Source organism: Schistocerca gregaria, chromosome 1, assembly GCF_023897955.1.
Source record: "Schistocerca gregaria isolate iqSchGreg1 chromosome 1, iqSchGreg1.2, whole genome shotgun sequence".
Lineage (NCBI taxonomy): Eukaryota > Metazoa > Arthropoda > Insecta > Orthoptera > Acrididae > Schistocerca > Schistocerca gregaria.
In genome coordinates this window covers 288,751,249-288,769,817 of record NC_064920.1, presented here as the reverse complement: position 1 = coordinate 288,769,817, position 18,569 = coordinate 288,751,249, and the positions used below count along the sequence as shown (strand labels likewise).

Genomic DNA, 18,569 nt, shown 5'->3' with positions numbered 1-18,569 from the left:
CCCAAAACTGCATGAACCCCCCACCCCCCCACCTGCTCCCATTGTAAAACCACCCACTTCCTTAAACAGTGTCCTAACCTCGCCTCTCCCCCTTCCTGCAACAGGTGCAAAAAAAGCCAAACCCACCTACTCCTCCAAATGCAAAGCATCCCCTTTCGCCCCACTGACCTGCTCATCCACTCCAACAATTCCCTCCACCCTCGCCCTATGGCAGAAGACATCATCAGTTTCCAACCATCACCCTGCACAACATCCACCCCTTCCAGCACCCACATAAACTCCAGCAAATTTCCCTCGCCGTCCACTCTGTTTTCCATTTAAATACCTACGCCACCTACTCCCAAAACCAGGCCTACTTTACCATCACCTGCCTAGACACCCTCGTTTAAGCCTCACTTCCTTCCCCCCTCCCACCTCCTGGCATATTACCAGTATTGTCTCCTCTATCTCAACATTTGCTCCCACCCTGCCAACGAATACCTCCTCATGCACACCCTATCCCAGCACCAGGTCGACTCCTTCATCCTTAATGAAACCCTCCAACCTCACCATGTTATCTGCTCCTCTCCCTATCGCCTTCACCACACCAACAATCCCCTTCTCCTCACCAGAGGTGGGGTCGATATTGACCACCTCAAGCACCTCCCTGTCTGGCCACAACCCCTACTCAGTGACTTGACTGAACACCTTCTCCTCAGCATCATTTTTCCCTCCCTCACCATCACCTGTGCCACTATCTATATCTGTCTTGCAGCTCCTCTGCCATGTGACTTCAGTTTCCATGTTGACCATACCTTCTCCATCTATGTGATTGCCACTGACCTCAACATCCAAGTCCATAACCCTGCAACTCTTCGGCGGTGGCATCAGTTCCTTGCCACCCTCCATCGTGACCTTGTTCCTCTCACACAATAAACCTGACCTGGAAAATAACTCCACCCTAGATGTTATCGACGCTTCCCCAACCTCCCTGGTCATATCGCTGTGGACATTCTCGATCCTATTGGTAGTGACGACCTCCCCATCCTTGTCACCATCTCCTTTGCCTGTGGGCCCCCTACAGCACCCTGCCTGGCTGCCTCTCCAAAGTTCTTCCATGACTACCACCACACCAACTGGCCTGCCTACCGTGAATCCATTGCCTCACAAGTCGCAAGCCACTCCTTCACCTTTCACCATCCTCCTGACATCACCCATGCCTCTTCTTTCCTTCAGAACACCATCAGTGATGCTGTGGATGCTTAACCACGCTACGCTTCCTCCACACGCCGTCCTTCTTCTTTGTGCATCCAAGAGGCTCTACCACTCCTTCCTCTGCGCTCATGACTGGGATACACTCATCTGGCACTGGAAATTACAGCAACAGATCCAGAACCTCCTTTCTGCAAAGAAACACAGGGACTGGCGACAGACATGCACACACCTCAACTCCACCCTCCCTGTCAACTCCTACAAGTACTGGTGAGACTTCCACCACCTTACTGGTAGCCACCCCACATTACCCTATTCTCCACAATCGCCCCTTCCCTGACAATTCAGTAAGGCTACCCATTTCGCTTCCCACCTCTCTGGGGTCTTCTCCATTCCTGATGATCCCCATTCTGATTACTCCCTCTTCCCCACTGTCCCTGACTACACTGATTCCTCTGTCTCAGCACTCGCCCTTAGTTTCCAGTACTTGGATCAGTTTCACCTCTCAGCCGTCAACACTCCCATCACCACACACAACACCAAATTTGTCCTTCGCTCCAAACACAGCGCCACCACTGGTCATGATGGCGATACCTAGCACCACCTCAAGGAATCCCCCCTATCTTTCCTGGCTGTCCTTACTACCCTGTACAATGTTCTCCTCTCCACTGGCTTTTACCCCAAGCTGTGGAAGACTTCCCGTGTCCTGCTGTTCCCTAAACCCAACAAACCCCCTTCTGATACCTCTTCCTATCGTCCCATCTGCCTCACCTCCATGTTCAGTAAGGTCTTCAAGACCATCCTCTCCCGCCGTATTCACCACCATCTCCTTCCCATTACCCAGTGTGGCTTCCGGCCTTCCTTCTCATTTGATAACCAGCTCCTTAACCTTACCAGTCTTCTCTCTCTCCAACTTAACTCCCATCATTCCACTATCTTTGTTTCCCTTGACCTTCAGAATGCCTACTACTGTGTCTGGCTTCCCCGGCTCCTCTTCAAACTACAAACCTGAGCACTCCCTCTCAATTTTGTCTGTCTTGTTGCTTTCTTTCTCTCCTGTCGTCCCTCCTATGTCACCACCCACAATTCCAACTCCCATATTTTCTATCCCTGCACTAGCGTGCCCCAAGATCTCATCCTTTCCCCTCTCATCTATGTTATGTACGCTGCTGATATGCCCAAACCTCCCCCGCCTATTTATATCCTCCAATTTGCTGATGACACTGCCTTCCTAGCCCTTTATCCTACCCTTCAATGGTCCCAACATACTCTCCAAACCCACATTGAGCAGTTCACTACTTGGTGCAACCAGTGGCTCCTTCGTGTCATCCCCTCCAAGACACAGGCGATCATCATAGGCCGCACCACCTGCTCCTTCTGCCTCCACGATTTCTACCTAACCATTTGTGGCCATCCTATCCACCACATTCCTACTCTCAAATACCTTGATCTCGCCGTCGACCGCCACCTCACCTGGATTCCCCATCTCCTTACAATCCAACACAAAGTCCACAACAGACTCCACCTCCTGAAACTCCTGTCCAGCATGGGGACTGCATCTTTCCACCATCCTTCACACCTAAAAATCCTTGAGCCGCTCCACCATTTGTTATGCCAGTGTTGCCTGGATTTCCGCCCCTCCCAGGTTCTAAAAATTCCTCCAAATCCTAGAACGCCATGCACTCTGCCTCACCTCCCATATCTGCCTTCTGTCCTCCACGTGCATCCTCTACAACCTCATCCCCTTCCCCCACCTTCTCCTTTTCCTTGAACACATCTGTACCCTGTATATTGTCCACTGACTCGATCCCCCTCACCCCCTGGTGCCCCCCCTTCCTCTCCATCCCCAGCTCATTGCCACACCTTTGCCGTTGTGCCCCACCCTCTCTCCATCACCACACCCTCCACCTCCTTTGCCAACGCAACTTCCAGCACCTACTCCTTCCAGATGATGAGCTTTGCCATGACGTCTACCCCTCCTACCAACTCTAACCCGACCTTCCTCCTGCCTCCTCCTCAGGCATCCCTCTCCTAACCAGCTTTCCCCCTCCTACACCCCCTCCCTCTCCGATGCTCCCTTCAGTGTCTCTGCACTCCCTCCTGCCTTGTCTTTCTTCTTCATCTCCCGCCCTGCCCATCTCCTGCCTCTTGGTGCACCTCCTGCTCCCTTCTTTTTCTTTTCCTCCCACCACCCAACTCCCCCCCCCCCCACCCACACTTTCCTCCCCTCTCTTTCCTTCCACTCTAGCCTCCAGTCCCTCTGCAGGTCCCTACCAACAGCTTTTTTATTCTTCATGAGTGCTGTCATTTCCAGTATTTTTTTAGTGTCTTGCTCTGTGTGATTTTTATCCTGTGCCCAACTTTTAACTTGTGTTTGCTTCCAGTGGTATTTAAGTGCACTTTGATTTGCCAGTTGTGTTCTTTTAACTTTATGTCGACTTTTTAACTGTCTGCCAGTGCCTGTCCCCATCTTAGTGTGTATTTTAACTCCCATCATCTCCATTTACTGTGTTTCCTTATTTCCCTCTTTTGATGTAATCGCCCTTATGTATTTTTGTAAAACCAACTGGATGAAGAGCAGTGGACTGTGCCACTGCCAGCCCTCTCCTGCCCAACTGGGACAGGGGAATGAAATAACAATAAAGAAAAAAAAACAACCCTGACAGTCAATAGTTTTGCTCCTGACGACGATGGCCGAGCTAACCATCAAAAGCTCGAGAATTTTATTGGAAATGATGCGACTTCAAAACCAAGAAGATTTTAATCACCCATGCCACTGTGAAAGACTGCGAGGACACAACTATAAAAACAGTTTTCCAGGCGCCATATTTAACTAAGCTGGCAAATTTGCTTCAGACCTTAACATGTAAACATCACAGTGAAAAACCGGTTTCCGTCTTCTGGAAGATGTGTCACATGTAAACATCATAACTGCTCCCCTAATTTTTTCTTCAGATCTTAACAAGTAAACACCATAGCGAAACACCGGTCTTCTGGAAGATGTGTCACATGTAAACATCGTGATTGTTGTTGTTTACTGGTCCCCTAACTTTTTCTTCAGAGTATTTCTGCTCAAGCGAAAGAGGATTCTTGGTTCACTTTATAGGAAGAACCAAAAATTAGTTGGATGTAGTGACTTCAATATTAATATTTATTCATTCTTCATTACTAGATGGGCATGCTGTTAGTACAAGGGTGAATGGCCATTCAGACCATGATGCACGAATTTCAACAACAAAAGTTCCTTATACTCGAACATATGTGATACATAATAACAAACTATGTAGAAAAGCTAATCTGCCAATGGCAATATAGAATTTCTTAAACCTCGTTAAGGAACAAGAGGGCAGGATGATTATAGGGCTGATGACGTAGATGACAAATATAATGCTTTCCTTAACACATTTCTCATGCTCTTTGCTTTCCATTAGAACGTTCTAAGCAAGGTACTAGCAGTTAAAAGCAGCCAGATGGTTGACTAGTGGAATAAAGATATCATGTAGAAAACTGATGGAATTATATAAAAATGATCGAAGTAGTCGCAATCGAACTACAGTAGCACATTACAAACAGTACTATAAGGTGATTAAAATTTTTATTAGGAACTCGAAGGGTATGTGGGTGCAAGTAGAACAGCTAATTCACAGGATAAAATTAAAATCATATGGTCAGCTGTGAAGGAAGTGTCTAGTCACCCACACAGTCAAGGATATAAGGTCAGTACACAGTAAATATGTTTCTGTTATTAATATGCCAGATTTATGTAAAATATTTAACAGTTGCTTTCTGAACATAACTGTTGAATTAAACTGAAACTTAGTTTCTACAAGAAACATATAATTCTCTTGGAAAATGCCTCGCCAAGACTGATATCTGAAGTACTTTTCTGTGATACTGACAAGGGGGAGACTGAGTCAATAATTAAAACACTGAAAACTAAGGACTCTCATGGACATGATGGAGTATCTACCAGAATATTAAAGTACTGTGCTACATATGTTAGTCCTGTACTTCCTTCCAGATTGGTCATTTTTCTGAAAAAATTAAGGTACTCTGTAGTAAAACCACATTCTAAAAAGGGAGAAAGGGATAATGTAGGTAATTTTAGACCTATTTCTATGCCGTTAGTGTTTGTTGAAGTTAATCAAAGGGCTGTGCATGTAAGGACAATTGATCATTTCATTTCACATAATTTGCTGGGAAATGTGCAGTTTGGTTTTATAAGTGGTTTATCAACTGAAAATGTTATCTTCTCTTTTCTCTGTGGGGTATTTTATGGCTTAAAAAAGGTTTCGAATGCAAGGCTTCTTTTTTGACTTAACTAAGGCATTTGACTGTATTGATCACAAAATATAGCTCCAGAAGTTGGAACATTATGGAATATGGGGAGTAACTCATAATTGCTTCACCTCTTACTTTCACAACAGACAGTAGAAGGTCATTCTTCACAGTACTGAGAATGCCTATGATGTGAGGTCACAATGGGTGCCCCAGCAATCAGTGCCGGAGCCACTTTCTGTTCCTTATTTATGTACATGATATGCCTTCTAGTATTACAAGTGATTCTAAACTATTTCTGTTTGCTGATCATACCAGCTTGGTAGCAAAGTAAGTTGTGTGCAATGTTGGAACTGATTCAAATAGTACAGTTCAAGACATAAGTTCATGGCTTGTGGAGAGCAGACTAACGCTAAATCCCAGTAAGACTCAGTTTTTAAAGTTTCTAACACACAATTCAACAAAATCTGACGTTCTAATTGCGTAGAATGGGTATATGATTAGTGAGACTGAGCGCCTTCAATTTATAGGTGTTCAGACAGGGAAGCTCATATTCAGGATTTTGTTCAAAGACTTAATTCTGACATTTTTACTGTTAGAACAGTATCTGAAATAAGTGATAGATAGTTTGGCACAAAAAGTAGTCTACTTTACTTATGTTCATTTGCTTATGATAAGGTATTATATTCTGGGGTAACTCTTTACAAGCTCAAACGGTATTTTTGTTGAGAAATGGGCAGTTCAAGCAATAAGAGAGGAAAGTTTGGAAACTGTTGTCAATTCATGTTCATTAGTCTGGATATCCTGACACTGACCTCTCAATATATACATTCATTATTGTCATTTCTTGTTAACAATATCAGCTTATCTCTAAATGTTAGCAGCTTTCACTCAGTTAATATTGGGCAGATATACAGCCTGAATTTGGATTAAACTTCATTGGCTCTTGTGCAGAAAGGCGTGCAGTATTCTCCCACATCCATTTTCCATAAGCTACCACAAGAATTCGAAAATTTTGCAAGTAATCCGTGTGCTTTCAAATCGAATCTAAAAAGTTTCCTCATGGGTCACTTGCTCTATTCTGCTGAGGAATTCCCTGAAACATTAATTTGATTCCTAAGTTATATTTTTAATCGCGTAAATGTTAACAGCTCGATGTGTTTTTAGGATTCATAAACATTTTATTTTATCTGTTATTACTTTTCTTTGCAATTTCATGTACTAACACATTATGTGACCACTAAATTTGCTCCTAAATTTCGTCCTACAGAACTAGATGCCTAACATCAAAAAATTACTAAATACCTTCTCTGTAAACTACCTAGAAAAGATAGTTCTGAACACAACTCATGATGGAAATACAATATAATGGCAACAAATAGAGCTCGCCTCTGTGAGGATGTCCACATCGAAACTTGTATCAGTGACTACTACACAGTTATGGCAACAATATTTACCAAAGTACAAAGGACTAAAACAAGCAGGAAGATATATATGTTCAGCAAACTAGAAGTGTCTTTCAGCACAGAGTATGAGCATGTGCAGGAACTATGGCTTACGTTTAAAAGATAATTTTTCATGCACTGGATAGATATGTACCTAGCAGAACAGTTCATAATGGGAGGGACCCTCCACAGTGTACAGTCACTGTAAAGAAACTTCTACAGAAACAGAGATTATTGCATAATAGGAATGAAACAAAGCATAGGGCTATAGGTAGAGAGATTCTGAATGAATCGCATTTAGCTGTCAAGCTATCAATGTATGAAGCCTTCAGCGACTACTGTAGCAAAATATTGTCAAACAATCTTTCACCATGAAATTCTGGTCATACATAATGGCTATTAGTGTCACCAAAGTTAGTGTCTAGGCCCTAGTGTATGAGAGAGGAATTGAAACTGAGTGTAGCAAAGCAAAAACTGGAATGCTGAACTCTGTTTTCAAACGTATCTTTACAAAGGAAACCCAGGAGAACTGCCCCAATTTAATCCTAATACCGTTGAAAAGACAAGTGAAATACGTATTAGTGGCAATGGTGTTTAGAAACAGCTGAAATTGTTAAAACAGAACAAAGCTCCATGGCCTGATGGAACCCCTATCTGATTCTGTTCTGAATTTGTCGTCAAATTAGCCCCTCTTCCAACTATAATGAATCGTATATCCCTCCAACAAAAAACCACGCCCAGTTCTTGGAATAAAGCACAGGTAATGCCCATCTACAAAAAGGGTAGTAGAAGTAATTCACAGAACGTTTGCCCAATATCATTGAAATCTATTTATTCTTGAATCTTAGAACGGATTCTGAGCTCAAACATAATGAGATATCTCAAACAGGCTGATATGCTCCTTGTCAACCAATAAGGATTATAAAAACATTGATCATGTGAAACCCAACTCGCATGCTTTTCACATAACTGAAAGCTTTGGATCAAGGTATGTAGGTAGATGCAGTATTTCTTGATTTCTGAAATAAATTTGACTCAGGACTGAACCTATGTTCACTGCCAAAAGTATGATCATTTGGTGTATCAACTGACGTTTGTGACTGGATTGAGGACGTTTTGATCGAATGGGGGCAGGTTCTGATTTTGGATGGAGAGTCATCATCAGATGTATAAGTAACTTCAGATGTGCACCAAGGAAGACTGTTGGGACCCTTATCATTGATGTTGTATATTAACAGCCTTGCAGACAATATTAATTGTGACCTCAGGCTTTTTGTAGATGATGCAGTTATCTAGAAAGAAGCTCCATGAATATTCAGTCAGATCTTAGTAAGATTTCAAAGTGGTGCAAAGATTGGCAACTTGCTTTAGTGGGTGCGCTGCAGTATTAACTGCCCCATTGCCGAATTTCCCAGCCTTGTGATGTGGCAGCTCTAGGTATTTGTTTATCTGACCCTCTTTCCCCCCTCATTTCCTCTATCCTCTCTCTATGACTCAGAGACGTCAATACTGCATTGTCTCACAAGGAAAACGCTAGTGGGGCACTCCATATTGTGAACACCTGTTTGTATTATACTCTTTTCTTTCTGACAATTTTGAATGTCTGTACCATTCAATTCAAAAAATGAGGTTTTCTTAAAAAAAGACAAATGTTCAAACTGGAGTAAAAAACCAGCCTCTAAAGCAAAACAAAAAATAAGTACAGTATATTATAAAAGTTTCACCCAGTCTCGCAAGCTATTCAAACTATATTTCTGCTGGCTGCTGTGACCAATCGGTTGTAGGCGCTTCAATCCAGAACTGCGTTGCTGCTATGGTCACAGGTTCGAATCCTGCCTCGGGCGTGGATGTGTGTAATGACCTTAGGTTTGTTAGGTTTAAGTAGTTTTAAGTCTAGGGGACTGATGACCCCTAGTCCATAGTGCTTAGAGCCATTTTGAAACAATATTTCTGACAAAATTGATGCATTTTTAAGCTTTTTGAAACTGGTATGAAAGATATGACAGTATCCAATACCAACAAATGTACTGACAACCTCAGAACAAACTACAAGGAGACTAGAGGTTTTAAAGTTACAGACAACTATGAAATCATGGCACTAGATGGTGTTTTATTTTTGATCTGTATAATTGAAGGTCAAGATGTAAATGTAAAAGAATTGTGGGAGTCAATGATACAAGTATGGATATCCTGAGGGCCACAATGAACATAAACATTTAACTGATTCCTAAAGAAACTGTACCTTATCACAGATGATGGAGTAGTGAATATCACACATGCCTACTCATGCAAAAGAATCGGTGCAACCACTTGCAGTTTAAATGTTCAAAAAATGTAAAACTAAGCACTTCACAAAGCGAGAAAACATATTATTATGTGACTAGTATCAATGAGTTACTGATGGAATTGGCTGGTTCTCAAGTATGTGGGACTCATATCAAACAGGACTAAAGGCCAATTTATACTGTCCATCACAGCATTATCACATCATGGCACCATCATGTTGAGGTGTATTCACACTGTCTGTCATGTCATGGCACATCAAGTCAATTCAAGTCATATGATCTCAACTCGCATTGCTGGCCTCAACCGTTCTTCTTGTGGGAACTGCGATCTTTGCAAGACGGTTTTCAACTGATTTTGTGGACTAAGTGCAGATACACAATGTGGTAGCTTATATCCATGGTATCTGGAGTCAAAATTTGTATGAAAATGACATTTATTTGACTCAAATGGTTTACAGCTTGCTTATAGAGAAGGGAGACAGAAGTGCATAACGACACAAAGAAAGTGAGTGGGTCTGGAAAAATGTCATTATGTGATACAGAACGGGAATTTCACTCGTTATACAAGGACCTTGAAGGAAAGGAATCTGCATTTTACATTTTGGAAATTTGGAAGCATCAGTTTTTTTTATTTCTTACATCAGATTGCAATAAATAAAAGGATCATGGCATCATGAGCTGCCATCACAATCTGTGAACATTTGGTTTAATGTTAATTTTAGTTGCTAGTCCAGTACAAATTTTTGTACATTAGTTATATCTTCCTCAATCCTTTCCCTTGAAGTTATATACGTTTTCTTTATATGTCGCATTTGGCTTGTAGCAGTTCACGTGCCTTATTTGTACTGGAGTTAGCTAGTGAAACCACATAAATATTGATCAATGTTGCTTGCAAAACCGTTTCATACAATAAATAGCTCCAAATACAAATTGATATTAACAATTTTCAGTGTCTGAATGTTTTCAGTGCATTTCTTTATGTAAAAATGAAGTTCCACATTTTTCACCATAACTTGCAGCCATGTCTAATCCTTTTCATAGTGAAATGCTAAATACGGCACCGCAAGTAATTTAGTACACTCATGTCGTATAATCCAGACTGCTTTCTCACTGCTTCAATTGATCTGTAATCATTTATTATGAATTTCAACAAAATAAATAACGAAACAAAACAATTTAAAGCAAATAACGAACAACAAATGACTGACATCAAGCGCGAAAACCAGAACAAAACGAAATATTGAGATCATCCCATGGCCATATATCAGGAGGAAATGAACTTGTGGGTCACATGATCAGCAATGGACGGATGACGTCAAATGTCAAAACTTTCCTCTTCAGAAAACCTGATGGTGCCATGATGTGATGGGACAAGGTGGCCAGTGCGGATGCTGCCATTTGAAATGCATTACAGAATGTGTTGACGGGACAGGATGTGACGCGACATGATGTGTGAACTGGCCTTAACAGAGGTTACTGAACATGTACAGAGGAGAGCATGAATGGTCACAAGTTTGTCTGATATGTGAAAAAATGTCTCAGAAATACTGAAAAAAGGAACTGTCATACTCCTGGAGATAGACGTGAACTATCTGGAGGGTATTCTATAGGTCGCGAAAATAACTGTGAGACTGCACGCCATCTGTTGATAGAATGTGTACTCTTTCGTGTGCCCTCGCTACTTTCAGCACAAACAATTAAATAAAGTTACTGTCAGAGCAGTGGGTGATAGGAGTGGTCATACATGCATTGCACATATATGGTCGTTCCCTTGAGCCATTGCACTATTTGTCAGTTTAGTTTGGGCAGGTAGTCCAAATAGAGTTACTATAAGGAATTCGAGCGGCTATGGAAATAACTGTCAGAGATCGGTATTTTTCTCTGGCAGTTATTATATTTGCTCACAGTTCTCGTTCTCTGGCAGTTAACGTACTACCACTATAGGTAATCTGGAAGTTGATAACTGAGTAACTCTGTTGCTGTCTCCAGTTAAAGGTCATAGACGCTGGTGATATTTCCAGAGACAGTAGTTACAGGGGTGAACAAATATTTTCATACTGCTACTGAAATAGCCGCTGGCCATCGAGGGCCGGGGATTCCAGAGAGATGACAAATAATAGGATTCTATTCTGTCCGTTTCTTGTAGTTCTGGAATAGATGTCTGTTACATTTTAGTTTTGACAGTACTTGGTCACAACAGTCAAGATCACATTTCTGCAAATTCGTATTCCCCACACAATGCTATTAATTTAGACTCACAATTTGGCTATCCAAACAAGAATTAGAAAAAAGAGTTAAATGGTATTGTAATGATGTTTGAGTTGTTTAAATCTCTTACCTTATGGGGCTAATGCAACCAATTATCCGATAGAATTCTGTGTATAAGAATGCCAAACATAAGAGATACACAACAAACTGAAGGCTTGGAGGAATGTAATTATTCTTCCACCAAAAAATCAAGACCCTCACTGCAGAGTAGATTCAGTTTTCGTTCCTCAGACCGAGAAACCGTGCATGTGGAATATGTCAGAAAGTATAACATGAAACATTTGGATATAATTCTTATTATCCTCATCATTTGCCAGGAGATTGTCAAAACATGTGAATATATTACAGTAAACTGGAACTGATAATATTTACAGAATTAATATGCTATCAGAAAGAAACCCTTATGCACTTTTAATAAATTTATCATACACAAAATACCTGATCTTAACTGTTATGACCAAGTGGTGTCAAACCTGAAATATAACAGAATTTTTACATAAGCTGGTATAACAATCCCTTCATCTATAAAGTGGAAGGAGTTGCCTATCAAATAGTCTTTCAAATCTGTTTAAACCATGCTTTATTTGAAACCAAGTATTTAATGGTGACTTGTTGGCAATTTACTGAAAATGTGTGTTCCTGAATATCGGACCCCTTTTTCGACCAAGGTAAGGGATTTTAGGTCTTTATGTAGATTGTTCATATTCCTAGTATTTTTAATATTCATTGAGCTATTGGTCGGAAATACTACGAGAAATACCATTAAGGAATAGATAACTGAAAAGCAGTGGTCAGAATACCAAGTTCTAGACAATGTACTTGAATTTACACCACAAATGATTCTTATTACATACTTTTGCACGCTAAAAACTTTTGTTCGGTTTGATGAATTGCCACAGAATATGATCCCATTATGACATAACAGAATGAATTATGCAAGTTTTTTTTATACTCTCACTGCAAATACAGATTTGTTTAGGCGCTTAAGCAATTCTGTCCCAACTGAATTTGATATTGAGTTGTAATCCCAGAAATTTAACACTGTCAACCTTTTCAGTCTGCATATTGTTATATGTTGTACCCATGCTGTAGCTGAAGAAATAGAGCAACTTTCCAAATCTCACATAAAACTTGGCATATGGTACTCACACTTTCCCAAATAGGTCTATGTTGTACAGGAGTAAACGAATCTGTCACACAATATATATGTTTGTGTTTTATTACAAGGCAGTACACTTATTTTATGAGGGTCATTCAATAATTAGAGAGACAAACTGGTCTGGAGGAAAAAGCATTTATTTTTGGAAAAGAATACTTTTTCTACTTTTCAACATAATCCCCTTGAACATTGAACTGACCAATGACGTTCTGCTATCAGTGAGAGATCATTTTAAAAACCCTTCGCCCCAAGATGACAGGTATGATCTGGGAAAATCTATTACAATGAGAATGAGGACACTGGAAAAACGCCAGGGTCTGATTGTTGAAAAAAAGAATCAATGATCTCCTATATGAAGCTGAAATGGGAATGCTTAACGTGTCAACGAGTTCATACAGCTCCGAATATCTAACCAGTCCCAGCTCAAGTACGAGCTCACCAAATCCTACCACATTTCTTCTTGTGATCAGTTAACGCAACAAACAGCGCCTGCAGAATTCGTAACCAATCAACAACTTCCACTTCCACACTCAGCAGCTGCTTACTTAGATACCTATAATAATATTTGATTTTTGGGCATTTTTAATTTTTCTATAGTTTTAATTGACGAGTAATAGCAAATTTTCAATTATTTTCGAGTTTCATGTACTATTTATTATTATGCTTCAGTTGAAATTTAGTCTTTGAATTTTAAAAAGAGTTGCTAAGAATAAAAGATTTAAAAAAAAATGTGTGTATTTATTACACGTACCTGAAGATACACTCCTTTAGCACATTGTAGATTGCATCACATATCTCTGGAATTATTTTGCCAAGTGCTTGGGGTGATATTATAGTAGAATATTTGAGACATTCATACGATCGACCCGTTGCAAGAACCCTCAGAGTAGCTGTCAGTCTTTCATGGGCAGAAATAGAAGTTCTCATAACTGTATTTTTCCTTTGTATTAAAGGAGTCACAAGCGATAATAGTTTTTGGTAGATGTCTTCAGTCATCCGCAAATAATTACAATACCCTGACGGTTCTGAACATAGCTCTTTTACTAATTTCGTATGAGTGTATTCATTTCTCTTTGTAAACAACTCTTTACACCACTTTTTTTTGTTTTTGCTTCGTTTTACACTTCGTAGCCACTAACAAACCGTCTAACGCGATCGCGTCGTCTTCTTATCTGCTCGCCATTTCTCGACTGACTGAGTTAAAATCTTCCGATTTACCGCAACGTGTGTGTGCTCCAGCCTGCATAGGCATACCTTTCTCCATACCTGTGCAGGTTTACCTGACAGGTATACCGGAACGTGTGTGGCTGGCTTTACAGAGTATGAAGAGGCCACAGAGATAGATATACATATCGATGTCTGATATTTCACGATACTATCGCTTATCGAATTGTGCTTTCTTTCCGTTTTTTTCTTTTTCCTCTCTCGTTCTCCTTGGATGTGGGATGGTACTTAATGAAAATTGAGAAGAGTTTTTGTGATTTATTTGTTGCGTGAGTAAGGATTTTTTATGGTTTAACCAACAATATTTTGAATGACGCCTGTTTCTGTTGTGAGCGACTTCTTGTAATACGTTCGAATAGTAATATTGTAAGGTTGCTAGTATAAAAATCGGTTTAGTTGGAACACGTTTTATCTTCCGCAGCTAAATATCAGATATAACTATTTTAAAAGAATGAAGCCTTCTTGCAGTTTTCCAGTATTTTGAAATAATACTTCATATAAATAATTGTGATACCTGATTGTAGGCCAACATGCTGCGTGAATGGTGTATCTTAATAAACCTGCAGCACAGACTGTCGCAGTGTAGGGAGAAAAGTTGTAAGATACTCAGATTGAAGCTTTTGTGTCGTTGAGGCTACCTACGAAATTTCTGCTCCGAGCTAATGCATTAGGAATGCTAAAATCGCGTATGTTATAGTATTGGCAAGGGAATAAATTCAACAATAGTTTAATAAATTGAAGCACCCTCCCCGCCCCCCTCAAATACGTGGTAAGACGGATCTGTTGCATATCTCGTGGTGTTTGTTACATAATTTGCAATGAAATACTCGTCGGCGACATCTCTGTTAGCTAAGTGTGTTAGAAAATTTACCGAACTAGTTTGCTTAATGTCGCTAAATGGGCTAGCAAGTGAACACCAAGCTGCTAGCTATTCTATAGGTCAGTTTGTTACTGCAACATTTATTTGATGTTTACATTCCTTGCTTCGCCAACTTAATCTAAGTAATGGCTTCGCCAGCTTTAACTAAGTAATGCTTCTCTTCTTCCTTCTTTTTAATTAAACACATTCTTAGTGCTCAGTGTTTCATACTTTTTTTTCCAGGAGTCTTATTTAACAAAGACGGACAGCTTTGGTAAATGGATGCAAAAGTTTTGGACATGTTTTAAATAGTTCCCACTACGTTGTGTCAGTCAATAGCAGACGTACGTCCTTCAATGTTGGGATGTTAGTTCAGTAGTTTGGGTGGTACAAGGTGCCAACAGGCAGACTGCAAGAGCGCTACCTTGGAATCTAGGGCATAGACTTCTTACTCATTCCATGATTTTGAAACATTTGTTACCTAAATAATTCGTTAAAGTGGTGGGTTTAGCATTGCCAAGTACAATGGGAAATACAGTGGATTTAGCACTCATTGTGCACATTAATTTGGGTGTCTTGCTGCTCAGCCGTGCGTGATTAGCCGAGCGGTCTAAGACGCTGCAGTCATGGTCGGTGCGGCTGGTCCTGGTGGACGTTTGAGTCCTCCCTCGGGCGTGGGTGTGAGTGTTTGTCCTTAGGATGATTCAGGTTAAGTAATGTGTAAGCTTAGGGACTGATGACCTTAGCAGTTAAGTCCCATAAGATTTCACACACATTTGATTTTTTGTTCTTATGGGAAATTCTGCTGCTGCTTTAGTGCTGTGGTAGTTTTGGTGTTCCACTGAATCAAGGAGGGTGTAAACCTTCACAGAATGTGGTAGAAATAGGTTCAAATCTCTATTTTGTTCTCTCATACAGCTGCTGCACAACATACTCATGGTAGTTTGTCTTTGGTCCAAGGAAGAAGAATGCCTGTGGTGGATTGCTGGAGCTACATACAATTTTATATTGGTGAGAAATTGTAAATCTTTAAGAAAGGGATGTAATATTTAGGTCTGTTCATCTAGGGTTCATCAGTGGACACAAGTGAAACAGTTGAAGAGAAAATCTGTTCCCTGCGGTAGAAAGGAGAGCAAATGGAAAGTTACAAGGTGAAAAAGATATGTAGAAGCTGGCACCTTCTCGATCCCTGTGACATGAAACTATATGCAACATAATCTGAGCTATAAATTTATCTGTGAAGTTGGTATGGCTGCATAACATGTTAAGCTGGGAAGCCAAAGATGATATTGTTTTAGTCATAGTGTATTAGTTCTGCGGGCCAATTTAAAAGTAACCTTATAAGTTGTGTTGTATATCAAACAAAAATTTTTGGGAGTAAAATTTGCCTTAAATTCTAATAAAGGATCCGCACTTCGGAGCAGATTTCACAAAGAAACTAATGGAAAACAAGAGCAAGGTTTCTGTGAAAATTAGGAATTCATCCTGTCTCTGCTTTGAAAGACTTGAGAGACAAGACTTGTAGCTTAACTGTTCAATGAAAAATGTTACTGTAGCTAAGAATCTCAAACTTGATCATCTTCATCACAAATTTTGACACACACATGACTTATGGGGCTGCTAAAGGTCACTACTACATACCGAAAGCTAAGAATTTGTGAAATTACCGCTAACATACATAGGATTCTACATATGAAATTTGAACAGAATCAGTGATGATTGATTGGGTGGGGATTGCATGGTATCGCGTAGTGTGTGTGTGTGTGTCTCCTATTTGAAAGAGACATATTTTTCAACAGTCGTATATATCAACCTCCATAAAGTGCTTGCAGCCAATGAAAATTAATCTCTTGATTTGAGTAACAGATGACCATTCATGATGCGCTTTCCTCAAGATTGCATCATTGCTTATACAATGGCAATAGACTATTGAAGATGAACCAGATGTCCTATCATTGGCAACATATTGAAACAGTTGGAAATGTCAAAAATGTTGCTAACTCTGTATGATCTTCCTTCAGACTTGATGCATGTTGCAGCTGTCATCACTTGAATTGTTTGTATGAAGTTTGAAGAAATACCAACACATTCCTATTAGAGGTAGCCTTTTCTTTCAGTCTTTCTCAGGGTAAACATCCAATTTGATGGAGAAAAAGACACATTTCAGACTGTACTTTTCACTTTTACTAGTCAACTTAACAGTGAACCATCTAATGATGTGGCTTTAATGTAGGCATATTCACAAACTATGTAAGTTGAGTAGTGTCATGATGTGCAACACTCGGAGCATGCATTTTAGCTCTCTGTTGTAACTCTTGTGTTCAATGAAAATTGTGTGCATTTTTGAGGTTCACTTGCTTATAACAAACCCTGCCCAACTGAAATCTTGGGACTGGTGAAAGCCGATATTTAGTGCAGCCTAGGTCTAGGTTCAATTGAAAGGTGATGATTTGGTTGAGAGCCAGCAAAGCTAATGAATATGAAAGACAAATAATGGCAAGGGGAGATTCAACATTTAACTTTTTCCCCTGTGTATGCAATAAATATGTTTAATGTGAATGATAACAAAAGCAAAGACACTATCTTACTTTGGATGTAGAGTTGTAGACAGGAACGCTGTAGAAGTAACTGCAGGCATGCCCCAGATAGGTGGATTGATACACTTCTTATTCATATTCTATATTACTGTATCCTGGCAGACAGTGTTGATTGTAATCTCAGGCTTTTTACAGGTGATCGTGTTGGTTTTAGTGAAGTGCAGCGTGAAAAAAGATGTGATAAGATTACAAAATTGTTCTAAGATTGGCAAATAGTTTCAAATGTTCATAATCGTGAAATTGTTCAATTCATAAAATGCAAACAAGAAATATCCTTCGATTACATCAAGATACAAATTTGGAATATCCACTTAGGCTCAGTTGTAAGTGAGCCAGTTCAGTTCATTGGTGGGACACAGTGCAGATGGGCTGCAAAGGAGACTATTTACAAATCACTTGTGCATCCCACTATAGAATATTGTTAAAGTGTGTGGGAAGCATACTGAGCAGGAATAACAGGAGACGTTGAATGTGTAAATGTATAAAAAGCAAGGTGGTACAGATGGTCACAGGTTTGTTTCACTCGGGAGGCTGTCTGAGAAATGTTGACCTGAAGTGTGCGATCATAAATCAGTGCATGAGATGTCAAGACAACTGAACTTTCCATGTGCCACCATTCAGAAACTACTTTGAACAATTGTGAAATGGTATCTACACAAAACAAACTTCACATTACCCACCAACTTCTGCTACACGACACTGACATTAGAGTAAAAGTTGATTTTATGTTTCTTGCAGGGATTGAAGATGACAATGGAATGTTTTGTGGAGTGATGCGCACTTTATGCTCTCTGAACAATCATAGTTATCGCGTTTGGGGATCGTCGCTTCCAACGAACATTCATGAAATTTACCTCCATAGTGCATGTGTCACTGTGTGCTGTGGCTTCACACAACAGTTTTTTGAAGAACTTGGACCCCAAGGAACAAGCAGCATGAACAGCACACATTATTGTGATATGCCTCGCCAACATGTGATCCCTGCTCAAGGGAAGAGAGGTGCTGTGGACTAGACTGGTTGGATACATGATGGAGTTCCACCTCGCATTTCTTGCAAGGTCGCTCGGTCACTCCATATTTGGAGAAAATCAAATCATTGGCTAATCATTCCAAACTTCATGGCTGTCAAGATCACCAGATTTGAACCTGTGTGATTTGTGGTTGCAGGACAGGGTTTATCAATGGAATACTTCAGTATCGGATCTTCCACCAGAGATGCCCTTATAATCAATAAAGTAAGTTTTTTTTTACCTTTATTTCAGA

The 18,569-nt window shown here is 40.2% G+C and overlaps 1 long non-coding RNA gene across 6 annotated transcripts in view; it reads left to right on the top strand.

Annotated features, from left to right (window-relative positions):
* LOC126341201 (uncharacterized) overlaps positions 1–18,569 on the top strand; it is a 45,805-nt gene that overhangs the window by 11,987 nt on the left and 15,249 nt on the right. Inside the window, exons 1-2 of one of the 6 annotated variants that reach the window (XR_007565148.1) lie at positions 14,030–14,119; positions 18,045–18,541. This is a non-coding gene — a long non-coding RNA (uncharacterized LOC126341201). Of the gene's footprint in view, positions 1–14,029; positions 18,542–18,569 lie in introns of those variants that run through there. The other 5 variants (XR_007565147.1, XR_007565151.1, XR_007565150.1 and 2 more) reach the window with 5 other exon arrangements.